Below are 13722 nucleotides of genomic sequence, written 5' to 3'. Positions count from 1 at the left end.
CGGTGGACAGTGAGTTCCCTATCAACATGACCACTACATGAATTGAGTACACATGAATTGCACGTACACTATGTGCAAGACACTTTTAAGTGCTTTGCCTATCTTCAATCTTCTATCACAACAACACCTTTAAGTGAGTACTATTATTTATTCCACTTTACAGATGAAACAGGCACAGGGATTTTAAACAACACACCCCCAAATCACACATGCAGTTAGTAAATCAGTAGACCCAGGACTCAAATCCCGACAGTCTAAATCCACTGACCATACTGCAAAGCCCTGTGTTATGGGATCACCACTTGACACAGAGAATTCCAGCAGCAGAGGAGGTTTGAATTAAATGACATTTGAAGTCTTTTCCAACCATGAGAATATGTCACAGAGAATTTTCATGCAATGAACATTTTCACTTAACCACTCCTTCCCCAGAATCTAGAATAGTTAATCTCTCTAATGTGCTCCCCTGGATGCTTATACTTCCTCTATAATGACACCTATCCAATTACTTTATAATTACTTATTGTGTTTCTCCCACACAAAACTAAACTTCCTCATAATAAGACTATTTCTACCTTCTTAATCATTATATCGTGAATATCTAACACAGTGCCTGGCACAAAGTAGGCAGTCAATAAGTATTTGTTAAATAAGTGAATAAAAAATATAATGAATCAATGTGGTAACATCCCATTTTTCTACAATTTAAATTTTGTCAAGTCTTATTGCAGAACTGGACTCTAGAATGAAGACTAGAAGAAAACAGATACACACTAGAAGTTAAGTGTCTTTATTTAAATATTTAAAAAGCATAACCCATGTAATGTATGGTGATTAACATAACATAATTAAAAAAAAAGCCTCACCCATATCCCTTCATGCTTACTGTATGTTGCTTACTAAAATATATGTATATATTTAAAAATAGGAGATTAGTTAAATAAATTACTATCTGTTCACCCAGTAGAATATTAGACTTCTGTTAAAAATGATGTTGAAAATTAATAGTTAAAGACATAGAAACACATTCTCAATGCACCAATTTTTTTTAATTAACCAGTAAACACACTTTTTGCTAATGTGAGAAAAGAAAAAAAGAAAAAAATTAAATGGTATATATACATAAATATTACTGAAACGATGTGTTATAACCCTAAGTAGCAGTAATGCTTTTCTCTGTTACAGAATTAGGGATGAATTTTTATTTTTTGCAGGCAAAGTTTTTTTCTATTTCATTTATCTCTATTTTCTAAATTTTCCACAATGAACATGTAAAGAGGAAAAATAAAGGGCTGTAGGTTTGGTTTTGTTTTTTGCTAATACAAATGAATTACTTATATAAAATGATTAGGAATGGGTTCAACTTCTACCCATGTACTCAATTATCTCTTTTTTCTCAATATTTTAATTGAAATACCACATGTGGGCTTGTGTAAGAGGAAGGGGTGGCTCTTGGGAAATATTTTTCAAAGTGGAAACAAAGGCACAGACCATCCTCACCCAAGCTTGACTAACACATTCAGAGCTGCTGTGCTAGCATGACTTTCCTCATGGTTTTGTCTTTCTCCATGCATTGTAATAATTATACTAACACCCATGAAGTGATTTAAATAATCAAGCAATAACAAATCCTTTCTAATAATGTACCACTAAAAAGAAAAATGAGAGCTAGATGCAGAAATGGAAAAAAAATAAACAGGTGTAAAGTAGTGATGGTTCTTGGCCTAGAACTACATATTTTAGGGGGGAAATTATATACAAAAATTCTAGGCAAAAAAAGATTTTCTAGATGTTTTCTTTAGTTCTTCTTATTTTATCCCTCCAGTGATACCGGATTTGGCAACTTCTGAAAAATGTTATGCCAAGATTCTAACTTCTTAATTTATTCCTTTGCCGTAACAACAAGAAAGAAAGGGTTTTGGAAAGAGACAAGGGAGCAGGATAAGAGAGAAGAGAAAAGGTGGTGAGCAATGCTGGCTGCTGGCCTTTGTAAAAGAATCCAATTGTCAACTGATACAAGTGATGGTTAGGAAATATTTTTTTAAAAAAAGGAGGGATGGGGTGCCTGGGTGGCTGTCGTTAAGCGTCTGTCTTCGGCTCAGGTCATGATCCCACGGTCCTGGGATCGAGCCCCGCATCCGGCTCCCTGCTCCGCGGGAAGCCTGCTTCTCCATCTCCCACTCCCCCTGCTTGTGTTCCCTCTCTCGCTGTGTCTCTCTCTGTCAAATAAATAAACAAAATCTTTAAAAAAGGAGGGAGGGGAGCATGTGTGAAGGAGGGTGTGCCTGCAAGTCATTGAAAACTGGTCCTCTTCCCATCTATTTGTGGAAAGGGTTGAAGTTTGATGACCAAGATTGGGTGTAGGAACAGAAGGTGGTGGAGGTGACACTCCAAATGACAGCATGAGGTAATCACAGGATAAACAGCTCCATCTCTCTATACCTTGGAGTCATATAAACAATAATCTGGGAACCAGGTCCACCCACCCTGAGGACCCATCTCTGTATAGATAGGAAAGTTATGAGGTCCCTTTCTGATAGATTGGACTTAAAATCACTCACATGAGATGTTCAGTTTGCTGGTAGCTTGACTTGACTTGAATAGATTTGGGGCATATGCCTACCAACTACAGATACTGAAATTCTCCAGAGTCTCCCCAGGGTAGAGCACTCCTTGGTGAGATATATACTGAGTATTTAGGGAGATTTCATGTAAATGGCATATTATTTCTAGTTTCTTGATGAACTACAAAATCACTCTTGCCTGCTTCCCTTCTCACTGAGCAACTTTTTTTTTTTAAATTGGCATCATCACATACCATACTAATTTACCTGTTCATATGGGACAGCTCTCCACAACAAAGATATACCTGGTCCAGAATGCCAGGAGTGTAAATGTTGAGAAACCCTAGCTTATATGCATATACGACTTCATTTATATTTTTTCTGAGTGCATTTTACTCACTTGTAAATGGAAATAAAAATACCTCCAAGGTATTTTCTGATACCTAAAAATATACATTTTTTACTCAAGACCACCTACCTCATATGTAATAATAGTAAACATTACTAAATATTGGACCTGGATATCAAAGTGTAGTTTATCTTTGTGCTATATTACAATCTTGGTATTTGCTTGATTTCTATGGTTCTACTTACACTCCTGGCTCCCTTTGTTCCTGAGCATGGTAATTGTACTCCTTGACCCTCATTTTTTTTTCTGCCTGGGTTCCTTACCTATTCTATCTGCTAATATTGTCTTCCTTTGTGTCATCATTGGACCCTCACTGTTCCTTGGCTCTATGTGAAGCCCAAGGAATAGTGTTAGAGCTTGAAATTCCTTCATGCATTACTGAATTTTATGTATACAATAGAATAAATTTTGATATAATTCTTTTATAATTATTTAAAATGAACTTTTCTTATTGTTTACTTAACATAGCTGCTCATTGTTAAAACTTCTAAAAAGATAGCAACAAAGAAATTTGAAACATTTAATATCCAAACCTAAAAATATCTCTGTCATTATTTTGCCTTTTTTCTTTTTTCTTTTTTTTTTAATATTTTATTTATTTGAGAGAGAGAGTGAGAGAGAGAGAGAGTACATGAGAGGGGGGAGGGTCAGAGGGAGAAGCGGACTCCCCGCCGAGCAGGGAGCCCAATGCGGGACCCGATCCCGGGACTCGAGGATCATGACCCGAGCCGAAGGCAGTCTCGCTCAACCAACTGAGCCACCCAGGCGCCCTTGCCTTTTTTCAATGTATATTTTTTCTTCCATTAAAAAGTGTTGTGATGCCAACACTATTCTGTAATTTTTTCCCATCTAATAATACATTGGGAACCTCTTTCCATTCTCTAGCATCATCTTTAATAGCTCCATAGTAATCCATTGTACAAGTATATTAATTTGTTTAACCAATGCTGTATTGTTGGGTAATTAGGCTGCTTCCAATTTTTACCTTTTATAAATATGTCCTTCCAAATATTTTTAAAGCAAATCTTTGAGCATTCTTATCACATTCTTACCAAAAACTGGAATACATGAATCAAATGACATGCAAAAGTTTTGAGTTTTGACATACAGTGTCAAATTGAATGAGAATTTTCCTCAAATTAATGAATTTTTTGGTTAGTGGGAGTTGATAAGCCATGGACATTCTTTATCCAGGTTGGTTTCTCACTATAGTGGCCTCTCATCACGTATCTGTGAAATGAAAGCCAGAGTAAGGCTAGCAATTGGTGGTGATTAGTCAGTACTGTTACCCCTACTGTAAACTAACTTTGAGTAATCCTGAGATTCAATTCCACTGAACTTTAGTGAATATCACATAGTACTAAAAACAACGTGGAGACTATAAACGGCCTACCTTGAAAGTGTTTATAATGGGGTGCCTGGGTGGCTCAGTTGGTTGGGCGGCTGCCTTCGGCTCAGGTCATGATCCTGAGGTCCTGGGATCGAGCTCCACGGCCCGCTCCCTGCTCGGCAGGGAGCCTGCTTCTCCCTCTCCCTCTGCCTGCCACTCTGCCTACTTGTGCTCTCTCTCTCTCTCTCTCTGTCAAATAGATAAATAAAATCTTTAAAAAAAAGTTTATAATTTAGTGTTCACACATAATTATTACATAATATAAAATGTGATAAGTTCAATAAGAAAATTACTAAGTGCTATGGGAAAAACAATATTTCTGAGTAGGATATTTGGGAGGTTTACATAAAGGAAATGACATTTAATCTGGACTTTGATAAAGGTAAGGTCAGACTTTGGCAGTGGGCAGAAAGGCATCTTGGGTATGAAGACATACAAAGCAAAATGCCCAAGGGCAAGAAGATGTGTGACATTCATAACAAAGGGAAGGGGGGCAGCAAATGAGAAGTTTCATGAGTATGGTTAATGCAAGGCAATAATGGTAGATACACCAGGGAAGCAGACTGATAATCAAATTTTAATACATTGCTGAGGAGTAGAAACTATTTGGAGGGAAATGGGGATTAATGAAGGGGAGAGATATGCTGCAGGAAGGTTAGCGTGTCAGCAATGTGGATTACAGAGGCACCTGGTATTGGGAAGTACTGTAGTAGCCCTGTAAGAAATAAATATGGACCTGGAAAGGGAAAGAGGCAGATAAAGAGGCAGACTGTGAGACAAAGAAAATGCATAGCTGAAACTCTTCAAATTACATAGGATATAATAATAAAAGCAAGAGTGAAAACTGGCAAAATCAAAAAGCTGGATTTATAGTCTATGTTCCCCTGCACACACACCCAATTTTTTTCCTAAATAAACATCCAATTGATTGTCAACAGACTGTTCGCCTGCTTATTTAGTTTTATTTGAAAAGCACCAGCACCACCTGGTGACAATAATTCAGCCTGCCCCTCCCCAACAGTCCTGATTCCTTCTTTACTTTGTTGTTTTTTGAAAAAAATTTCACACATACGTAAAAGTTGAAAGAATACTAAAATAAACGTCCCTATACTATCATCTATATTTACCAATAGTTAATGTTTTGCTACACTGGTTTTATCTTTTTCTATATGTGTTCATATACTAAACCATTTGAAAATAAATTGTAGACACAAAAACATTTAAGCTCCAAAATTTTCTGCATGAATCTCCTAAGTAAAGGATATCCTCTACATAAACACAGTATTGTCAGCTGAACTGAAAAATTAACAATAATTTTACATCATCATATAATAAGCTTTATATGTTCAAATTTTCCCAATTTTCATAAAAATGTATGTTTTTAATCCAAGATCTAATCAAGATTTATGCTTTGCAATTGGTTGTTGTTTCTAAGGTCTCTTTTAATCTAGAACAATAGAATAATTTTCACTGCCTTTCTTTTCCACTTCCCATGACATTACCATCTTTAGAACATCCAGACCAATTAACTTATAGAATGTCCCATATTCTGAATTTGTCTGATTATTATCCCCATGATTAGGTTCACAGTAAACATTTTGGCAAGAATAATTCATAGGTGACTCTTCAGGAAAACTTAATGTCAGCTTGTCCTACTACTGATGTTGCTAAGTTTGATCACTTGGTTAAAGTGGTGATTGCAAAATTTACCCCATATAATTAATGTCATGAGTGGAGTGTTACTTTGAGACCATGTGAATATCTTCACCCCAACAAACTTTTACACAAAGGTTTTCACATACATTAACATTCCGTACCTAAATCAGTTATTACACTGGAAATTGCAAAATTATTATTTTCTATCTCTATCATTCTTTTGACATTATTAAAGAGAAACAAAAATAAATTAACCTACCTATAAATCAAACTGATAAAATAAGAAAAGAGAAAATACTGATTCAAGCATATTTTGACCAAGTACTCCATACATCTTTAGTGAGCTATATTTCAAAGACAAAAAGAACTGAAAAAGAAATTTTAAACTTTACTTAGTTGGTACAATAATCCTATAGGTACTGTAATTCTGAAACTTTTTATGTAATTAGAGAATAAAACAAATGGGCAGATATATTCATAAAATTAGGACCCAGGATTTCACTGTAAGAGCAAAAAAATACACATATAAAATAAAATCAGGTGAGGAAAAATGCTATAATATTACATTTGAATTAGAATTATCAATATTAATTCATGATTTAAGAAAAAAATTACTTCTTAGTTAAACAAAGATACTTCTTAGTTAAACAAAGATATTGCAGTAATGATAGTATAGCCAACACCTAGATCTTGGTTTCTCATGTGCTTATTAGCCATTTGTGTATCTCCTTTGTGAAATGTCTGCTCAAATCTTCTACCTATTTTTATTAGATTGATGGAGTAAAAGGACTTCTTTCTGTATTCTGGGTAAGAGTTCATTATCAGATCTATGTTTTGTGAATATTTTCTCTCGTTATATGGCTATATTATTTATTTTCTTAACAGTTTTTTGTTTTGTTTCGTTTTGGAGGGGGTTGTGTGTGAAGGGGATTGGGGGGAGGAGCAGAGGGCGAAGGAGAGAGAGAATCCCAAGCAGGCTCCACACCCAGTGCAGAGCCCAATGTGGAGTTCAAACTCACAACCCTGAGATCATGACCTGAGCCAAAATCAAGAGCTGGACACTTAACCAACTGAGCCACCCAGGCATCCCTTAACAGTGTTTTTTGATGAACAGTTTTTAATTATGATGAAGTCCAATTTACCCATCTTTTTTCTTTTATGGTTACTGCTTTTCTGTGTTCTGCCCAAAAAAACTTTTGCCTACTCACAAATCAGATATTCTTCTAAAATCTTTATAGTTTTAGTCTTAAGAAGTTTTTAAATTTAAGTAAGTCATTTGAATTTCTAAAAAAATCTTTATAGTTTTACTTTTTAGTGTTAGTCTCTGATCTATCTAAAATAAATTTTTATTTATGATATGAAGTAAGCATGAAGGTTAATTTTTCTATATGGATATCCAATTATTCCAAAATAATTTTTTTTAAAAGATTTTCCTTTACCTATTGGATGACTTTGGCATCTTTGTGAAAATCAAATAGCTGTATAAGTGTGAGTCTAATTCTATTCTGTCCTCTGATTTACATGTCAATTCTTATGCTAGTACCATACAGCTTTGATTACTATAGCTTCTTCATTCTTTCGAAGCATCTTGAAAAAGAACAAAGTACTTTTTCAAGATGCTTCGAATATTGTAGATCCTCTGCATTTCCAAGTAAATACTAGAAAAAGTTTGTCAATTTCTACCAAAAGCACGGTGGAACTGTGGCTAGACTGTGTTGAATCTATAATTAGTTTGGGAGGAACTGACATTTTGAGTCTTCCAAACCATGAACATAGTGTATATTTCCAAATAAACTAATCCTTTTCCTCAGCAATGTTTCATAGTTTTCAATGAAAATATCTTGCATTTCTTCTATTAAACTTATTCCTAAATATTTTAACTTTTTTGATGCTACTGTGAGTGAAATTAACTTTTTATTTTCCAGTAGTTTAGGGTAATATACAAAAATAGCATATTAACCCTATATCCTGAAATTTTGCTAACAGTTATTTTGTAGATGCCTTAAAATTTTCTATGTAACACCCGCCCAAAAAACAAGACAACAAAAAACAAAACAAAACAGGTTTTCTCTTCTAATCCTTATGCCTTTTACTACTTTTTCTTGTCTTGTTGAAATGGCTAAGACCTTAAAGACAATGAGTATAAAAAATGAGAATGGGTATTCTTGCCTCGTTCTTAATCTCTGGGAAAGCATTCAATATTTCACCATTATGTAGTACTGTTAGTTTTTCATATATGCCATTTTCATATATTCCATTTATCAGATTGAGGAAGTTCTATTTCTAGTTGGCCTCTTAAAATGAACTGGAAAGTAGCCATTCCTTTATTTTCTGAAGGAGTTTGTTAGGATTGGTTTTATATCTTCCTTAAATGCTTGCCAGAATTAAACAATAAAACCATCTGGGCTTGGAGTTTTTGTTATGGGAAGGTTTTTAATATGAATCCATTTTTAACAGAAATAGGGTTATTTAATCATGTGTCAATTCAAGTTTTCTTTTTCAAAGAATTTGTCCATTTTAACCAAGCTGTCAAATGCATTGCTTTAAAGTTGTTAAAAACATTCTCTAATTATTCTGTTAATTTCTTTAAAGTTTTTAGTGATCACTCCTCTTTAATTCCTAATAATGGTTATTTTGGTCTCTTTTTCTTAATCAGTCTGGATAGGAGTCTATCAACTTTGTTGATCTTTCCAAAGAATAAACTTAGGCTACATAAAATTTCTATATTGTTTTTCTGTTTTGCCCTTTCATTGATTTCTTCTCCAATCTCTAGTTTTTCTTTTTTTTTCTACTTATTTTGGGTTTACTTTGCTCTTCTTTCTCTGGCGTCTTAAGACAAAATCTTAGGTTGCTGATTTTAGACCTTTCTTCTTTTCTAAAATAAACCTTTAAAGCTGTAAATTCCCTAGCTGCATCCCACAATTTTTGATATAGTTCATTTTCATTAACATTTACTTTGAAATATTTTCTAATTTTCCTTGGAATTTTTCCTTTGACCCACAGATAATTTCAAAATGTATTATTTAATTGCAAAGTAATTGGATTATTCCACATATCTTATTGTTATTGGTCTTTAATCGCTTTCTTCTCAAAAAATATTTTCTGTGAAATTTCAATACTTGGGAGACTTTTTTACTTGTTTTATGACCCAACACACATTCCATCCTGGTACACTTAGCAATGTCCACTTGAAAAGAATGTGTATTCTCCAGTTATTTTTGTGAATTGTTCCACTAATGTCAGTTAGGTCAATGTGGTTAATAAGAGTTAGTCAGATCTTCTATGTCTTTCCTGATTTAAAAAATCTATCAATTACTGACAGAAAGGTGTTAAAATCAACTATAATTGAGGAGTTGTCTATTTTTCCATCTAATTCCATCAAGTCTTATTTCATGGTTTGAAGCTCTGTTGTTATACACATACAATTGTGATTCTTATGTCTTCCTGATGAATTATCTCTTGCTTGATTATAACATCTCTCTCTTTATTGCAGTACTATCTCTGAATAATACTTTTCCTTGAGTCTACTTTATCAATATTAATATAGCACCTGAAATTTTTGTTTACTTATTGCATCATGTATATTTTTCTATTTTTACTTTCAAAAACATTGTGTGTGTCCATGTGTGCATGTATGATATTCATCTATAAATATATATGTCATGTAATATATATATTTATCTCCTCTCTTGGAGATAGCATATAGTTGGGTCTTGCTTTTTTACCCAATTTGAAAATCTCTGCATTAGTTGGAGTGTTTCTAGGTGTCTTATTATAATTATTGAATGTGATTACTGATATGCTTTAAGTCTACCATTTCATTACTTTGCTTTCTGCCTGTGCTCCCTGTTCTTTGTTCCCCTATTCCTCCTTTTGTCTGTTTTTGAATGAACCACTGTAAAAACACACAAAATCATTTAATTTATCTGCTCCCTTTTACTTATACCACTTTCCACTAAACTTTTAATGGTCACTATAGAGATTTCAATATATATCAGTCTACTTAACATCAACATTGATCACTTCATATAAAATGTAGTAACTATACAATCTGTGGATTGCCTCTTTTTTTAACAAAATTTTTTAAATTTTCACAAAGTCCAAATTGTCTATTTTTTTCTTGGTGTCATATCTAAGAAATCATTGCCAGATCTAATGTCAGGAATTTTGTCCAGTTTTCTTCTAAAAGTTTTATAGTTTTAGTTCTTACATTTGTGTCCTTGACCCACTTTGACTTAATATTTGTACACGGTGTTAGGTAAGGGTCTACTTCATTCTGCATGTGGATATCCAGTTTTCCCAGCATTAATCAGTAGTTCTAATAATACTTTTATGGACTATTCAGGATTTTCTATATATAAGATCCTATCATCTGTGAACATAATTTTATTTATCCCTGCCTGATATGGATGTCTTTTATTTATTTTTCTTGCCTAATTGCTCTGGCTAGAACTTGTAGTACTTGAATAGAAGTGGTTAAAGTGGACATCCTTGCCTTGTTCCTAATTTTAAAGGAAAAGTTTTCAGTTTTAACTTCAATAATATACAAAAACTCTCCTCCTTTACAACTCTATCCTCACCTCTTTCACTTGTTAAGGTCACAAAACGGTATCTTTATACACTGTGTGCCTTCACACAGTGTATAATCTAATAATAATAATCTAATATAATCTAGTATCATCTAATAATAATCAAGTATAATCTAGCATAATCTAATAATTCTTTTAAATGCATTAATATCTTAAATTACATAGAAAAATATATGGAGTTACAGACCAAAGTTGTAATAATACTAGCTTTTAAACTACTATTTTTAAATGTATTAGTCTCTTCAATCATGTAGAGAACAAAAAGTGGAGTTACAAACCATTGTTACAATAATACTAGTTTTTTATAATTTCTCAGGTATTTAGCTTTACTGAGATCTTTATTTCTCCATATGGCTTCAAGTTACTATCTAGTGACCTTTCATTTCAACTTGCAGTATTTCCTTTAGCATTTATTGCAGGGCAGGCCTAATGGTAACAAATCCCCTCAGCTTTTGTTTATCTGCTAATGTTTTAATTTCTCCCTCACTTTTGGAGGGCAGTTTTGCTAGATATAAAATTCTCGGTTGACAGGATTTTTTGTTTGTTTGTTTGTTTGTTTTTTAGCACATTGAATATATCATCTCACTTTCTTCTGTCATGGCCTCCGAAGTATCTGATGATAAATCTACTGATAATTTCATTGAGGAGCCCTTGGATGTGACACGTTGCTTCTCTCTGAATGCTTTCAACACTTCTCTCAGGCTACTTTCAATATTTTCTGTCTCTGTCTCTTGAAAAGTTTGATTATAATGTGTCTTACTGTGGGTCTCTTTGAGTTCATCTTACTTGGAGTTAGTTGAGCTTCTTAGATGTTTATATTCATGTCTTTCCTTAAATTTGGGAAGTTTCAGCCATTATTTCTTCAAAGATTCTCTCTGTTCCTTTATCTCTCTCTTCTCTTTCTGGGACTCCCAGAACATGTATGTTGGTCAACTTGCTGGTGCCCACAGGTCCCTTAAGTTCTGTTCATTTTTCAATCTTTTTTCTTTCTGCTTCTCACACTTGATAATTTCCATCATCCTATCTTCAAGTTCACTGATTCTTCCGCCTGCTCAAATATGTCCTTCAATCCCTCTTGTGAATTATTCATTTCAGTAATTGTACTTTTCAGTTCTAAAATTCCATTTTGATTTCTTTTTAGATTTTCTATCTCTTTATTGATATTTTTATTTTCATACATCATTCTTGACTTTCCCCACAACTTCCTTTAGTTCTTTAAGGATCTTTAAGACAATTGCTTTAAAGTTTTGTCTAGTAGATCTGCCATCAGGGACAGTTTCTGATACTTTCTTTTTTCCTTTGAAGGAGCCATATTTTCCTCTTTCTTTATATGTCTTGTGATTTTTGTTGCTGTTGTTGACAATTGGGCATTAGAGTCTAAAAATGTGATAACTCTGGAAATTAGATTCTCCTCCTCCCCCCAGAGTTTGCTGTTTTCTGTTTTGTTTTTTAATGTAGGCAGTATCTATGCTACAGATCATATGTCTTTGCTGAGCCTGAGCCTGTACCTGGGCATACATGGTGACTTTTCTAATTTCCACCATAACACGATTGCTTTTGAATGTTCATTTTTAATGTCTGGCTCCAAATAGAGGAACAAGAGAAAAATTAAGAGGAAAGGTGCTGGCCCTTTAAATCCCCTGGATGTCACTTCAACTGTAGGACGAAGGGTTTGCAACAATGAAGGAGGTGAAATAACAATGGCCGCCCAACTCTTTGCCCACACTTCTGAAATCAGTAGCCCCAACCTGTATCAGAGAACAGATACATAATGCCGGAGGTGACAGGGTCCCTTTTGCCCACTGTGGCTTCCACAAGTTGCATGCAAGCTGCTCGGGGAACATGTTCACAACTGCCTGCCAGGGGTCTGGGGATGGGGGGATGGGTCGCTACTACTGTACTAAGTCGAAATTGACAGAACTTAAATGAAGTTTACTGTCTGAGCCTTCCTCTGGAAGTTGCAATCCTTCAATAGACTACAGCGTTCTAAAATAGTTACATCACACAGAGTCTGCCAATGCAATTGTTGTCTAGATAGAGAAAGAGATTCCTGGTGCTTCCTACCCTTCCAACTTCCCAGAATCCTATATGGAGTTCTTAAAACTCAACAGTAAGTAAACAAAGAACTGAATAAAAATGTAGGTAATGGATATGACCAGACACTTCACATTCAAATAAGTATATGAAAAGATGCTTAATACCATTGGTTATTAGGGAAAGAAATGCAAACTAAATTTATAATGAGGTACTACTAAACACAAAATAGAATGACTAAAATAAAAATATCTTACAATTCTAAATGCAAGTCTCATTCATTGCTACTGGGCATGCAAAATCATACAGCCACTTTGTAAAACATTGTGGCCATTCTTTCAAACAAATGACCCAACAACCCCATTCCTAGATATTTACCCAAGAGAAATGAAAACTTATGTTCATACAAAATCTTATATACAAATGTGTATAGCAGTTTTATATTAATCACCAAAACCTAGAAGACATCCTTCAACAGATGAATAAACAAACTATGGTATAACCTGAAAACGAAGTTCTACTCAGCAATAAAAAGGAAAAAAGTATTGATTCATGCAACTACATTACTAAGTGAAAGAAGGCTTAAAACCTTATACCAGTTTGTTTAGATTTATAGTGATTTTATAGATTTATAGTGAATGTGATTTATAGTGAATATTTTCTTTCCTTCTGGGCATAGGGAGCTCCAGAAACTGCATTCACTCTTTGTTTATGTGACTGTCTCCCAATAGAAACTCCGGATTCCTAGGCTCAAGCAAGATTCCCTAGTAGACAACAGTTTGAAAATGCAGTTACAATTCAGTGCTGGAGGAATCAAGTGCATCCTGTAAAATTTCACTGGGAGAAGACTCTTGGAAACTTGCATTTGAATTCCTCCAGACTTCATCTGATGTGCCTTTTCCTTTTACTAATTTTGCTTTGTATCCTTTTGATGTAATAAATCATGAAAATAATGACTTCAGAAGCCTGTGAGTCCTTCTAGCAAAACACTGAACCTGAAAGTAGTCATGGGGACCACGAATGCCGTGTGCATGCATGTTAGTATACTTATACTTATATTCTAGTTTTGTCTACAGAGAG

The sequence above is a fragment of the Zalophus californianus genome, chromosome 1 (assembly GCF_009762305.2).
Source record: "Zalophus californianus isolate mZalCal1 chromosome 1, mZalCal1.pri.v2, whole genome shotgun sequence".
Lineage (NCBI taxonomy): Eukaryota > Metazoa > Chordata > Mammalia > Carnivora > Otariidae > Zalophus > Zalophus californianus.
The sequence above is the reverse complement of the archived record's forward strand: the minus strand, read 5'-3'. Positions refer to the sequence as shown.